This window comes from Mauremys mutica, unplaced genomic scaffold (genome assembly GCF_020497125.1).
Source record: "Mauremys mutica isolate MM-2020 ecotype Southern unplaced genomic scaffold, ASM2049712v1 Super-Scaffold_100210, whole genome shotgun sequence".
Taxonomy (NCBI): domain Eukaryota; kingdom Metazoa; phylum Chordata; order Testudines; family Geoemydidae; genus Mauremys; species Mauremys mutica.
In genome coordinates, this window is record NW_025423288.1 from 292351 (window position 1) to 307193 (window position 14843).

At 46.9% G+C, this 14843-nt stretch overlaps 4 non-coding genes across 4 annotated transcripts; 1 reads left to right on the forward strand and 3 right to left on the reverse strand.

Moving 5' to 3' along the window:
• The first annotated feature begins 8037 nt into the window (after positions 1-8037).
• On the forward strand, positions 8038-8111 carry TRNAT-UGU. The gene has a single exon. It is a non-coding gene; the product is annotated as a tRNA-Thr (tRNA).
• Positions 8112-9493: 1382 nt separating this feature from the next.
• On the reverse strand, positions 9494-9710 carry LOC123360063. The gene has a single exon (XR_006575956.1). It is a non-coding gene; the product is annotated as a small nucleolar RNA U3 (small nucleolar RNA).
• Positions 9711-12958: 3248 nt separating this feature from the next.
• Positions 12959-13175, reverse strand: LOC123360064. Its single transcript, XR_006575957.1, has one exon. It is a non-coding gene; the product is annotated as a small nucleolar RNA U3 (small nucleolar RNA).
• Positions 13176-14269: 1094 nt separating this feature from the next.
• Positions 14270-14385, reverse strand: LOC123360066. Its single transcript, XR_006575959.1, has one exon. It is a non-coding gene; the product is annotated as a U5 spliceosomal RNA (small nuclear RNA).
• Between the last annotated feature and the right edge of the window lie 458 nt (positions 14386-14843).

Below are 14843 nucleotides of genomic sequence, written 5' to 3' on the forward strand. Positions count from 1 at the left end.
GAGGATTCGCCCTTCTCATCTACCCTTGTCCCAAGCAGCACAGCGGGTGGGAATCTTAAATGTACAGAGAAGACTTAGGAGCAGAAAACCCCCCAGACCTTCCATGCAATTAGCACTTGCCCCTCACTGAGCAGGATTAAAACTCCTGCAGGGAGACTGCTGGGCCACATCCCCTCTGGGCATGAGCAAAGCAGCAGGGTGAAAAAGTGAAGCTGGAGATACAACCCAGGGCCTCATACATGCAAAGCATGTGCTCTACCACTGAGCTACGTCCCCAGATGGGCCATGTGTGCTATAGGTTACACTCAGAGCCCTCCTGTTTCCAGAGCACCTAGTGGCCTAAAAGCAGCATGAGGGACACATTCCCTGCTCTGAGGCCAAAATAATACACTGATGATAATAAGAAGTATATAGAAAGATTTTGCAGTCACTATGGGCATAACTATGATGATTGTTTCGTGTTTCACTCTTAATATCTGGCACCACCACTGCCTTTTCCTTTAGTCTTGCAGTTAACAAAGGGTAAAACTAAACATCACTTCAGATACAAGGGAGTATTTGTCTTCATTCCTGTTAGCTACACAGGGGTTTGATGTAGCTGCTTTCAATCCTCTGGCTCTGCTGGGATAAGTAACATTTCAGGGTGTCACTGAACTGAAGGAGGGAGATCACTTTTTGACAGGTTACACCTCCTCTTAAGGGTGTTTGTCTGGCTGGCAGCCCTGGTGCCCAGGTCTCTCCTGAGGGAAGAAAGTTTCTGTGCAAAATACTAAAACTTTTAACAGAGAGGAGGGAAAGGCGATGGACACATGATGGGGCCAGTATGTACCACAACATGGTTCTTCTATGTGGGATGACTCTGAACACTGACTGATCTCCACTCCCTTGGATTTGAAGAGATGTTTAGTTGTGCACTTGGGAACCTATAAGGCTGAAGGAATTTTATGGATGGTGACACTACGATTGAAGGGTTATTTAATGTTGTAAAAATTGTTAAAAACAATTAGCTTAAACTGGAACTGCCTGTTAGTAAAGGCTGGTTTCACCACGTCAGTTCCATAAGCTCTGCTAGAAATGCCCTAGCTTCTCTCCTGCCTCGGTGGGAATTGCAGGGAATCGTCCCCTGCTGCCCTTGGCTCCAGGCTGGTTTTTCTGGGGAGAGGATGTGGAATTGGCTTGTTTGCTGTTGAGAAGGGAGCCGGGCCAGTTCTCAGGGAATGAGAACTCCCAGCATCTTCCCAGCCCAACCCAGGCTGCTGCCCTGTCCCAGCCTCTGTTCCCCTGGGGGCCCTGCGTGTTTGACTCTAGAGCAGGCCGGGAGCAGCAGCTGAGGCAGAGGACAGCCTGGGCCGGGCAGATAAGAAGGAGTTTAGCCAGCAAAAAAGGTAAAATGGCAGGGGAGTATTACCTTGGACTCGACGGCATTTCTCCATTGGTCTGTCTGCTTTGGGGCAGGGACAGTAACACGTCCTGCTGCATTCGTTATTTCAAAGGGTGGTTTAGGATTTTCATTCTCACACACGGTGCACAAAGCAGGACTCAACCTTTGCTGTAAACTAAACAAGCTGCTCACAGATTCTGGCAGCCACAATGAGCATTTGGGTGAGAGCTCAGACCTGCCCGTCCCAGAGGGAGGAGGTCATCCGTGTGGGGACTGGCCCACTGACCTACCCGCTCCTAACTTCCAAACGTTCAGTAACTCTGTTATCAGTGCCTGTGAGTGTTATTTAAACCATAAGAAAAACCACACTGGGCTAGACCAAAAGGCCATCTAGCTCTGCATCTTGTCTTCTGACAGTAGCCAATACCAGCTGCCCCAACAATCAGTCAACAAGGCACCACTGGGAGTTGAACCTGGGATCTCCTGTTTACAAAACAGAGGTTTTAACCAGCTAAGCCATGGTGCCTGTAGGTAGCTATAACACACTGTCTGCCCACACCTGACTCTCTGCCATCGCCAACAGGGCCTGACAAGCTTTGCTTGTGTTTGGATTCTGCAAAGCAGAGGAGCAGGTGAAGTTTTCCTTGCAAGCTGTGTGTGAGTGAATCTTTGGCCAGGTCTGCACTACAAAGTTGTTTCAGCAGAATTATATTGCTCAGGTATGTGAAAAACACACAACTTTCTCTAGGTCGGTAGCTTGTGGCTGGTGTACACACTGCAATGCCCTGTCTGGCGACAAAAGTGCCCTGTTTTGCTGACAAAATAAAACGACTTCAATGAGAGGGCTAGAGCTTTTTGCAGCAAACTTAAAGTAACAGAGTAAATGCTGCTGTTCATTATATCACCATAACTGGCCTTCCCCAGTATCCCACAATGCCCGCCGTGAACTCGCCTGCCCTGCATTCCTGCTACAGAGCCATGGGCCCCTCCCCTTTCATAGCTCTGGGAAGTTCTGACAGCTGAGCCTGCTGCTCTGCTCCGGCAGCCAGGAGAAAATCACTGCTATGGATGCTGCTCTCTCCCGCACTGCGAACACAGAGCAGGGTGGTGTGAACTTCCTGTAGGGGGGCCACTGGCATCCGAACTGTGACACGCCCATGACACCCCTTCCCTCGAGGAGGCTCTTACCTTCTAAACAGGGACTTCTGTTTTCTAGTAAAATCACTAAAGGGAAGGAGAAAACTCAAAAGAGGTTCCTCCTGGCGCTCACGTACGTGAACCCGAATACTCTCTCAGTCCTCAAAGAGAGACCTCGAGAAGGAGACTTGCTGAAGCAAAGCCACAGGGGTCTCTGAGGTTTCCCTGGCCCCTCGCCCCTGTCCTGCCTGCCTGATGTCAGCATCCCTCTGTGAGGTCACCACCTCCCCACCACCTTTGACCAATAGTCTGAGGTCCTGTTAAAGGCCTTTGTGATGTCACTGCCACAACCCTCCCTTGCTGTGCTAATGTCCTGCCCCTGGCCAGGCACTTTGGAGGTTTGAGCTACTCCCTGTGGATCACCCCACTCAAGGAGCATTCGTTCTAGGAAGCAAGCCGGCTAGACAGGAAAACATCAGACGCTGCTCCCAATGCTACACTCAGTTTTTCAGAAATTATTCGACTTGATGGCCAGAAGAGACCATTAGAGCATCTAATCTGACCTCCTGCATATCACAGGCCTCCTGTATGACACAAGAGCTACTTTTGGGGCAAACACATTCCAGAAAGCCATCTAGTCTTCATTAAATGACATCAAGAGATGGTGAATCCACCACTTTCCTTGGTAGATTGTTCCTGTGGTGAATCATCCTCGCTGTTGAATATTTGCATCTTATTTGTAATATGAATTTGTCTTTTTTCACCTTCCAGCCACTGGGTTTTGTTATGCCTTTCTCTGCTGGATTAAAGAGCCCTTTAATACCCAATCTTTTCTCTCCATTAAGGCCTTTCAACACTTCAATGAAGTCACCTTTCAATCTTCTTTTGATAAGCTAAACAGGTTGAGCTCATTCAATAGCTCACTAGAAGGCATTTTTCTTCAGCCTTCAGAACATTTATTGGCTCTTTGGTCATCAGATTCCTGAACTGCAGCTGGATGTGGTTCTTGTTCTTCTGCACAGCACAGCTCCTGGAGAAGAGGGATCTGCAAATGTACATTCGTATGATCCCTTTGTTTAATTGATGAAAACATAAATTGACACTTAGAGGATTGCAACTGATTTCAGTTGATGGACAGCTTTGCTAGGTTTTTATGCATTTGGACAGTGAAATGTTGAGTGTTTACATTCATATCAAGCACCCCCATACAGTGGAGCTCCTGAACATAATGGAGAATGGAAATGAAAATGTTTTCCTTTTTTTAAAAAAAAGAAAGGGATGGTTTTAAGAGAACACGGGGGCTTGAATCAAAGACCACTTGATCTACCATCAAGCACTCTACCACTAAGCTATGCCTCCATGACCACAGGAGAATGGACTCATGATCTCCAGGACTTTGAAGGACAGACCCTGCTTTATCAAGGTACTTTGCCATTCCCAGACTACAGGTGGTTTTAAAAATGGGGTTTGATTAAACTTCTTAAATGTGGTGAACACCACAGCTTGCACACCCACCGATATAGCTTCTCCCACTGACATCGCTGCCACCTCTTGGGGAAGTGGATTAATTACACCCACAGGAAAACTCTCTCCCCTCAGCATAGAGCAGTGGTTCTCAAGCTGTGTGTCAGGACCCGCAAAGATGTGACCCTGTTTTAATGGGATTGCCAGGGCTGGCATTAGACTTCTTGGTGCCTGGGGCTGAAGCCGAAAGTCTGAGCCCCACCACTCAGGGCTGAATCCCACAAGCTCTGGTGGTTTTGCCCTCCCCTAACCAGGGCAGGCCTCAGGCTCTGTCTCCTCTGCTTGTGCTCAGTGTGGAGGGGCTTGGTGCATCTTTCCAGGACCATGTAGTAAGGTTTTTTTTGGCACAAGGGGTTTGCAGTGAAAGGAAGTTTGAGAAACCCTGGCATAGAGCCTCTGAATATGTCTAGACTTGGCTCCTTGTGGCACGGTGGATGATCAGACACTGATCGTGCAGCCATGGAAACACCACACACCAGCCTCACCTAGTAGGCAAGAATCAAACCTCCACAGAAAAATGCCTATTGCTTTCTAACCCATCTCCCTAAGCCCTCAGCCACCACAACTTAACAAAGGGGCTTTTCTACACTATGGTTCTGGTCTCACTGAAGGGTCATTTCCAATGGTTTGCTCAGACCAGCATTAGGGAAAATGGTGCCCTGGGCAAAGCTTGTACTTTGTCACTTCCCCATTGCCCCTGGACGATCCCCACTCCCCCTTTACCGCTAGTTCCTGCACTCCCAACCCTTGCACCTCCTTCACCCCTAACTCCTGCCCCCTCCTGTGCCCCCTTTGGCCTTAACTCCCAGTGCCACCAGCCATTGCCCCTCTCCTGCAGCCCCTTCACATGGCTCCAGTGCTGGGGGCCCCGCACTTGTTCTCCCTTTCCCTGGGATTTGGCATCACTAGCCCCTGCTTAGTGAGTAGGGTTCAGTGGTCCCCAAAATGTGGGGCATGACTCCTAGGGGGAGGAGGAACATTCATGGGGGCACCTCAGCGCCTGAGCCAGCCCCCATGGAGGGAGCAGCACTCAGCCCCACTCTGCCCCAGCTCTTCCCCAACCCCACCCTCAGCCTGGGGCCCTGGCTCCCAGCTCAGCCTCGACCCCCTTACCCCTGTCTGCACCCCTCTCCCCAGCAAGCAACAGCCCCACTCCCAGCCCCGGTTCTTGACTGCAGCTTCCGAGGGGCCACAGCCATGGCTAAGAGGGCACAGAGTGAAATGTTTGGGGAATCACTGGTTTAGGGTGACATTCTCAATCACTTCTACAAAGTCCAATAAAAGCAATTCCTCACCCACCCCTCCATCAGGACAGACTAGGTATGTTCTGCTGCCCTTCACTCATGCAGGAAGGATAATAACATTTCATTCCACTCAATCCTAAAGTGATTTGTAACCCACCACCAGCCAAAACTGGTCATTTTGGGGAAGTGGCCCCATCATGCTGCATAGCTAGGCAGAGTAGGCGTGTCTGTGCAAACACGGTCTGTTCCTGAAGTCTTTCCCCCAGCTCCTCACTAGATGTGAGGGGGGAGCTCATTCAGCCCCTGCTTCCGCTTAGTATTTTAAAACTCCTTATTGTCCCTATCTCTGCTGGCCTTAGATTTTGCCTCCTGTCTTTTTCCTGACAGCTCAGATGAGGTGGCCGAGTGGTTAAGGTGGTGGACTGCTAATCCATTGTGCTCTGCCTGCATGGATTCAGATCCCATACTTATCAGATGCATTTAGTCTTCACCGCTCCTTTGTAGACAGCCATGTCCCCCTTTGGTACAAATGACAGTTCAAACAATGTTGCTTCTTGCAAACAAAAACCTTCTCAGAAACACAAAACTCCCTTGCTTTGAATAAAATGTCTAAATCCCAGATTTCTAAAAAAAAAAAATCTCTAGTGCTGTATTTCTTAGTTTTTATCTCAAAAGGGAATATCCTCATCATCTCCCCCAAACACCCTGGGACCTGCCCAAATTATTAAAATACCCTCAACCCAAGCAAGGCCAGAGCAGTGAACCAGAGCTAGTGTCTACGCCAAGCTGTTCTGAAGGAGGCAACTCAAACATTTTCTCCCTGCTTCCCTTGGCAAGGTCTGACTGAGAAAACAAAATTCCCCAAACTGAAAATTTTCTACCAAGAACCCAATATTAGTCTGTTTGGGGACTTTGGTTTGCAAGTACTATTGTTATTATTCTCTTCTGATTTCTGAGTCAGTTCAGTTCAGTCTTTGTCCTCCAGGTGTGTTTCCAGCTGCTGAGTTGTGGGGGAGAGAGGCCAACTCATGATGTCTCTTTCCCTCTTTCATAGTTTCTTCCAACTTGCTAGGAAGCTCCTTTGTTACGATGTGAGTCAAGCAGTGTCCGTTGTCGCTGTGCTATATCGGAGAAGCCTGCATTGTACACGGTTCCTGGGATAGTCCTTGGGAGTGTGGATACCTTCAATGGGCCAGCAGTGAGTCTGGCTGCTCCACTATTACACCTGAAAGGCTGGTGGGGGGCATTTTCCAACCTCATAACATATCTCAGTAACACACACGGAGCAAAACGTCATAACTTCCCAGCCAATGTGAGCACACACAATCCAACAAGATATTAATGTTCAACAGATCAAGACTTTTGAAATGATACCTCACCAGGCAGACTTTGTATAAACCATCTCATCGTTATATGAGAGTGGTGAATATGGGGCTTGCAGGATGCTGCTTTGAGCACAGCGTGCCACACCTGGGCTGACATTGCAATGGAGACGTACCCTTAGAGTCCATCTCTCCTGGGACAAAGATGGCAGCAGGGCTGGCCTGGGTCATCTGACTTGGGCTCATGGACGTAAAGCTGAGAGGCTAAAAACTGTGGTGCAGATATTTGTGTTCACGCTGAAGCCTGGGTTCAGAAACCATCACCCCTCATGGGGCCTCAGAGGTTGGGCTCAAGCCCATATGTCTGCACTGTAATTTTATAAAGGTTGGGAGGGAGTTTAGCAACTGGAAATGGTAAAACCTCATTGAGGGGAGTGGACCATTGACCTATCAGCTCTTAACACCCAAACTTTCAGTAACTCTATTATCAGTGCCTGCGAGTGTAATTTAAACCATAGGTCCATCTAGCTCTGAATCTTGTCTTCTGACAGTAGCCAATACCAGGTGCCCCAAAAGCCATCTCTCAAAGTACCACTGGGAGTTGAACCCAGGATCTTCTGTTTACAAAACTGGCGCTTTAACAAGCTCAGCCATGACACCGGCTGTTATTAAAAGCTTTGTGTTTGTGCACACCTGACTTTCTGCCAATCCCCACTGGGCCTTGACAAGTGTTGCTCGTGTTTGGATTCTGTAAAGCAGAGGAGCAGGTGAAAGTTTTGCTCCCAAGGTGTGTGTGTGATTCTTTGGACACCTCTACACTACAAAATTAGGTTGGTGTAATTACATTACTTAGGCTGACAATGCAGTTATATCAACCTAATCCTGGTGCAGATAGGGGCTCATCAGAACTTCCCGGTGCTATGAAAGGGGAGGGGCCCAGCATCAGTAGCAGGAATGCAGGGCAGGTGAGTTCACGGCAGACAGGGTGGGATACTGGTGGAGACCAGTTATGGTGATATAATGACCAGCAGCATCTACACTGACAATTTGTCACTTTAAGTTTGCTGCACAAAGCTCTAGGCCTCTCGTCGAGGAGGTTTTATTTTGTCACCAAAACAGGGCAATTTTGGCATTGCAGTGTGTGCACCAGCCACAAGCTGACAACCGAGGGAGTGTTGTGTGTTTGTGTGTTCTTCACACACCTGAGCAATATAATGATGCTGAAATAACTTTGTAGTGCAGACCTGGCCAAAGATTCTCTCTCGCTCTCTCTCTCTCTCACACACACACACACACACACAGAGCTTGCAAGGAAAACCTCACCTGCTCCTCTGCTTTGCAGAATTCAAACACAAGCAAAGTTTTTCAGGCTCCAGTGGGGATGGCAGGGAGTCAGGTGTGGGCAGACACTGTGTTTTGGTTACAGGCAGGCACCATGGCTTAGTTGGCTAAAGCACCTGTCTTGTAAACAGGAGATCCTGGGTTCAACTCCCAGTGGTGCCTTGTTGATTAACTTTTGGGGCACCTGGTATTGGCTTCTGTCAGAGGATAAAACACAGAGCTAGATGGGCCTTTGGCCCAGCCTAGTATGGCTGTTTAAATTATACTCACAGTTATTGATAACAGAATTACTGAAAGTTTGGGAGTTAAGAGCTGATAGGTCAGTGGTCCAGTCCCCTCACAGATGACCCCCCTCCCTCTGGGACAGGGACAGGTCTGAGCTCTCACACCAAATGCTCATTGTGGCTGCCAGAATCTGTGGGCAGCTCATTTAGTTTGCACGGAGGGTTGAGTCCAGCTGACCTCACCGAGGCTGGCTAAGAGCACCCATGACAGCAGCTGATAGTACAGTATAACTTGTAACTGTCATTATCAATTTGCAAAGCAGCAGACAGTACAGTGCAGCTGGCAACTATCTTTGCTAATTTGCACAAGGCAAGGGGATGCTACTGTGTAGCACTGCAGTAACATGTCTGTCAGCACCATCCAGTAGACATACAGTGACAGTGAAAAAAAGGCTGAACGGGCTCCATGATTGCCGTGCTATGGCGTCTGCCCGGGCAATCCAGGGAAAAGGGTGCAAAATGATTGTCTGCCGTTGCTTTCACGGAGGGAGGATTGACTGATGACATTTACTCAGAAACACCCACGGCACTGTTTTTGCCCCATCATGCACTGGTATCTCAACCCAGAATTCCAATGGGTGGGGAGACTGCAGGAAATATGGGATAGCTATGGGATAGCTACCCACAGTGCAACGCTCTGGAAATCGATACTAGCCTCGGTACATGGGCGCACACCGCCAAATTAATGTGCTTAGTGTGGCCGCGTTCACTTGACTTTATATAATCTGTTTCCAAATACCGGTTTCTGTAAAATGGGAATAATCCCATAGTGTAGACATACCCTGAGACAGCTTTAGAACCCTCTACCCACTATACGGCCAAGAGACAGCAACTCTCAGATCCTGTGTGGATTGTCTGATGGGCTTGGGGCCAAGAGCAAACTGCGTATGCCCTGCCAGAGCAGGAGAAGTAAAAAATAGGGGCTTCCTGAAAAATGGGAAGGGAAGAAGAGAGAAATGGAGAAGCAAGTGGAAAAGGAAGAGAACGTGCAGACACAGGACCCTACCTAAATTCTTAAATAGATTACAAGAAAAAAAAGAGAGAGCAGCATAAAGAAATTTAAAAAATCTTTCAGTAAGTACTGAATAGAAACATTTAAAACAACATTTTCACACTACCTTTATTTTTCTTCCAAATTCTACCAAATCAAAATAAGACTTGCTACTAAACAGAACTGCATAAAAGCTTTGCTTTAAACAAATTCAGATAATAGAAAAGAAAACCAAAACATTTACTTTTAAACTTGTTTTATAAGGACTAACCACTCAGTCTGTGTTCTCTTCCTTTCAGCTTCCCAAAAGGAAAGCAAGAACACTCATCAATAGCAAACAGCAGATGCATTAAAGCACCACTGTCTACTCACTTCATACTCAGAAAAAAACACTTTAACTCCTCATCATGGTTAGCAAGATCAGACACTTTCAACCACACATCTCTAGTGACAAAATATAGAAATGATCTCTGAAAGTATAGTCTTAACAAAGCTGTGCTTGGCTACACACCCAGGCTAATGTGCACAAGCTTTCTTCCCACGGTGAATGTTTTCATACAACAGGTTTCACCCCCAGCGAATTAAAGACCAAAAATCTAAAACCAGGTTCCCATTTCATTAAAGCACAATTGAGACAGCTTTAGAACACTGTCCATTAGAAGACGTTTATGTCGCTATTTACAGAAACACACCTCCTGATTAGCATGTGGAGCTTCTACCGACCAATCAAACCCTCTTGCTTTGCCATACCTCTCACAGGCTCCTCCATACCACATGACAGCCTGTCAGGCACAGACAATGCAGACAGGTCAGCCCTTTCTAGCATGCTCCGCAGCTGTTTCTCTCTGGCTTGCTGTCAAATTCATCTGCACTAGAAGTTTTTGCAGGGTTCTATGTTACCGGTCGTACCTGCACTAAATCAGTGGCTCTCAACCTTTAGAGACACCTGTACCCCTTTCAGGAGTCTGATTTCTTTTGCATACCCCCAAGTTTTACCTCACTTAAAAACTACTGGCTTACATAATCAGATGCAATATTTATAAAAATAAATCACTTGAATATAAGTATTGTAGTTACATTTCAGTATATAGTATAGAGAACAGTATAAACAAATCAATGTATGAATTTTAATTTGTTACGAATTTGCTAGTGCTTTCTATGTAGCCTGTTGTAAAACTAGGCAAATATCTAGATGAGTTGATGTACCCCCTGGAAGACCATTGGATACCTCTGTTTGAGAACCACAGCACTAAATCACCCTTGCTTTTAGAACTGGTGCCACTTGAACCAAGGCATTCTGAACCATTTCAGTGCTAGTAGACAGTGGCAACACAGCTGCACTAGGTCTGTTGTTCGTCCCTGCACAATTCCCACTTGGAAAGAAGATATCTTCTGGTCTGACTCTATTTACCATTATGAGCTGCATAGGCAACTTTCTCTGTGTTATTTGAGCAGAATCCACACACTATATACTACCTGTATGGCCCTGAGGATGCCACATCGGCCGCAGCTGCTGATTGGGCCACAGGTTGAGAATCACTAGTCTATAATTTTACAAAGTCCATTGCCACAGGCTTTTTCCCCCTGTCTGCTGTGAGACAAGAGCACATGAAATTCATAGCAATATAAATATGAGTGAAACCCCCCAAATATATTTACATAAAAACTAGACAGTCTCATTTTAAAACAAAGAAAAACACAGGCCACACAGGGAGTGGCACAAGAGTCTCAAATGATTTATACCCGCTCCTACCCGCCATTCAGCATAAGAATTAACCTAAATGGATCATGACTATTTACATAGAGCATCTTTCTCCTACAAAGCAGAATAAGACAAAAGGTTGAGGTTGTTCCCCTTCACATTTGGGGAGGAAGGGGGAGGAGTAGAAGGATTTAGAAGCTCAATCCACTTCAGATTATGAAAGAATCCAAGCAGACTCATGATTTACTCAAAACCCAGCCCAGCAAAAAGAAAACCAGACTATCTGCACCTAAGCGCTATACAAGTTTCTAAATAAAGCTATTATATCTAACCTTCCTCATAACTAGATTTCTGGTTCACTGAAAAAACTCCTTTTATTCAGTATACAAAGCCTAACCACTCAGTCTGTGCTCTCCCCTCTCACTTTTACAACTAGCAGTCTATACAGTAACTCCTCACTTAACCTTGTAGTCATGTTCCTGAAAAATGCCACTTTAAGCAAAACGATGTTAAACTAATCCAATTTCCCCATAAGAATTAATGTAAATGAGGGGGTTAGGTTCCAGGGAAATTTTTTTCCACCAGACAAAAGACTGTGTATAAGTTTTAAACAAACAATTTAATACTGGTACACAGTGATGATGATTGTGAAGCTTGGTTGAGGTAGAGGAGTCAGAGGGTGGGATATTTCCCTTACTGCTAAATGATGAACTAGCAATTGGCTGAGCCCTCAAGGGTTAACTCTCCCACTCTGCAAGGCAGCAGGAATGGAGGGAGATATGCACATTTCCCTTAAGTACACTGCCTTGTTAATTAGATCAGCTTGCTGTGATCCCAGCTGCTGCAAGCTCTCTCCCTCCTGAGCCCTGCTCTATGGAAGATGGGGGTAGGGGGACACCCTGAGATTAGCAGGAGCAGGGGGTAGGGGGACACCCTGAGATTAGTCCCCCCTTCCTTCACTCCCCCCGGCACAGCAAGCAGGAGTCTCGGGGAGCAGCTCCAAGGCAGAGGGCAGGAGCAGCACATGGCAGGGGGACACAGCTGAACTGCAGGCAGCTGCTGCACAAGGAACTTAGGGGAGTGGGGAGCTGATAGGGGGTTGCCCGATCCATCCTGGTTCCAAGCCCCCACCAGCTAGCTGCAACGGGCTGCTCTTCCTGCAAGCAGGAGACAAAGCAGGCGGCTGCCAAACAACATTAGAAGGGAGCATTACACAACTTTAAATAAGCATTTTCCCTAATTGATCAGCAACATAACAAAAGGTTAACCAGGATGACTTTAAGTGAGGAGTTACTGTAGGAGGGTTTAGGTCAGCTCAGGGGTGTGGATTTTTCATTTACCTCAGACAGAAAAAAAGAGTAACAGAAAAGAGAAGAAACAAGATGGGAAGGAAAACACCCAGTGGGGCATGGGAGATGTTGACATATGCAAATCCCTCATGTAAACCCCTCCACCCATTGCAGTGTTCCCAAGTCTTTCTCCATGGCAGGGGTTCTGTGTGTTTGATTCCACCCATAGCAAGGTCCTCCATTCTCCCCAATGGCAGGGGCTCTGTGTGAGCCGCTTTTCTCCCCATTCCACCCTCTACTCACTATAGGGCCAGGCAATAGCAACTCTCAGATCCTGTGTGGATTGTCTGATGGGCTTGGGGCCAAGAGAAAACTGCACACCCCCTGCCAGAGCAGTAGGAGTAAAACTAGGGGCTTCCAGAAAAATGGAAAGGGAAGAAAAGTAAAGCAGAGCAGAAAGTAGAAAAAGAAGAGAAAGTGCAGACACAGGACCCCACCTAAATTCTGACATAGATTACAAGAGAAAAAGATATAGCAGCATAAAGGAATATTAAAATTTTTTTAGTAAGTACTGAATTAGAAAACTTTAAAACACCCTTTTCACACAAGATTTACTTCTCTTCCAAATCCTATCAAAACAAATTAAGTTTTGCAATTAAACAGACTATCAACAAAAACTATAAACAGATTCATGAAACAGAAAAACCCCAAAACACATTTCTAAAGTTGCTTTGTAAGGTCTAACCACTCAGTCCGTGTTCTCCCCCTCGCTACTCTCCAAAAGGAAAGCAGGAACGATCATCAACAGCAAACAACAGCTGCATTAAAGCAACACTGCCCACTTGTTTCACGCTCAGAAGAAACCCTGCAATTCCTGCTGTTGGTTAGCGAGATCAGACACTTGAAGCCACACTTCCCAAATTACAAGTATCAGAGGGGTAGCCGTGTTAGTCTGGATCTGTAAAAGCAGCAAAGAGTCCTGTGGCACCTTACAGACTAAGAGATGTTTTGCAGCATGAGCTTTCGTGGGTGAAATGACTCCAGTGGAAGACTTCAAAGCAAGAACCCTTAACACACAATTCTATTCAAAGACAGACAAGTCTTGCAGATGCCTTCCTCTCCCTGGTTTCCCCTCTAATACTCCTAATTCCCATAAACCCACCCACTGACCTGGACTACCAATCTCTCACGGTTAGCTCTTACAGCAAAACAGGGCAAAGAAAGCCTACGCAAGCGCTATTCCGCAGCCCCAAGGCTCTTTTCTGCTCCTTCCCACAGAACTAGCTCAAACAGACAGTCAATTGCATCAAAGCAATTCCTCGCCATTTGGGGCATTGGTGCCCCTTAGTCCCTCTGAGGTGATTGGCTGGTTCCTTCTGGCCTGAAATGCCAGGAATCTGACTCAAAGGGCCACAACCTTCCTCTTCTTCTGCTCCTATGAACCAGCCCTCATCTGGGCAAAACGTTGACCGTTTCCTAAGTTAAAACACTGGTGTTTTCCCAACAGGAAAGGGATGGACAATTTCTCTTCTGTGGGAAGATGAGGGAAACCATGCAATCACCTTCTGGAAGGTATATTAAGGAGGGCGGCGGAAGAACCCTCACGGACTAGACTAAGAAAGCAGCTCTTGAACTGACCTTCCAACAATGACAAACTAAAATCTGCAAGAGCAGCTTTTCAACTCAGGGGCCCAATAAGAAGCCGCTACCAATAACTAACCGAAGAGTTACAAATGACTCCAAACCAGACACTCTTAGGACAAACCAAACGTTAACACAAACAACAACGCATTTCTTTGCTGCTTTTCAACAGTGATACTCTCCTCCACCGTTTCTGCCAAAAACATACAAAACCCAAGAGCCAGCGGAATACACATCACAAAACAGTCCCCTGCTAGCTAGGAAACCATCTCACTAACACGAGAAACTTAAAGGAAAAAAAAAGGTGGAAAAATCATTGTCAGAGCTCTGAGCTTTTTTCATACTATAAAAAAGCTTCAGCCAGTGACACCACTTTAGCTAGTTCCTTTCTGTTTTTTCTCACAGCAGGCAATAGCTTTACCAAACCAAAGCCTTAAAAAATTGGGTACAAACTCATAAACATTCCTCTCCATGGAAATCTTTAGTAAAAGACGAAAGATTTATACAAACTGAAGAAAAAGCAGAGTATGTAGAACACGTGGCAGAGGCGCTGCCGGGGCAACCGCCTATGCTCCCAAAAGTCAGGGTGACTACTCTCACAGCCCGCTACACCGCTAGCTTTCAGAGGAAATGGAATTGAACCGATTGACAGCCCGAGTTGGATCATCGGAACCGGGGACACAGGGAGCAAAATTAGCCCCTTGACCAGGGACTGGCTTCGCTGCCCGCAATGCACTGTGGCTATGCAAATAAGATGCTCCGGCCGTCTCCGGCGCTCAAAGGAGTCTTTTCTCTGGGCTGCCTCTGCTCCTTCCCCGGCTGGGCGGAGATTGGGATGCGGCAGCTGCTCTCCTGAGACAGTCCCGCTGATGCCCAGGAGCATGGAGGACGGAGCCCGGACAAGAAGCCAGAGGGCACTTGGCCCACAGCTAAAACCCGGAGCAAACGCACACACTTTGCAAAGTTATGGGTGCCGGGATCTCGGAC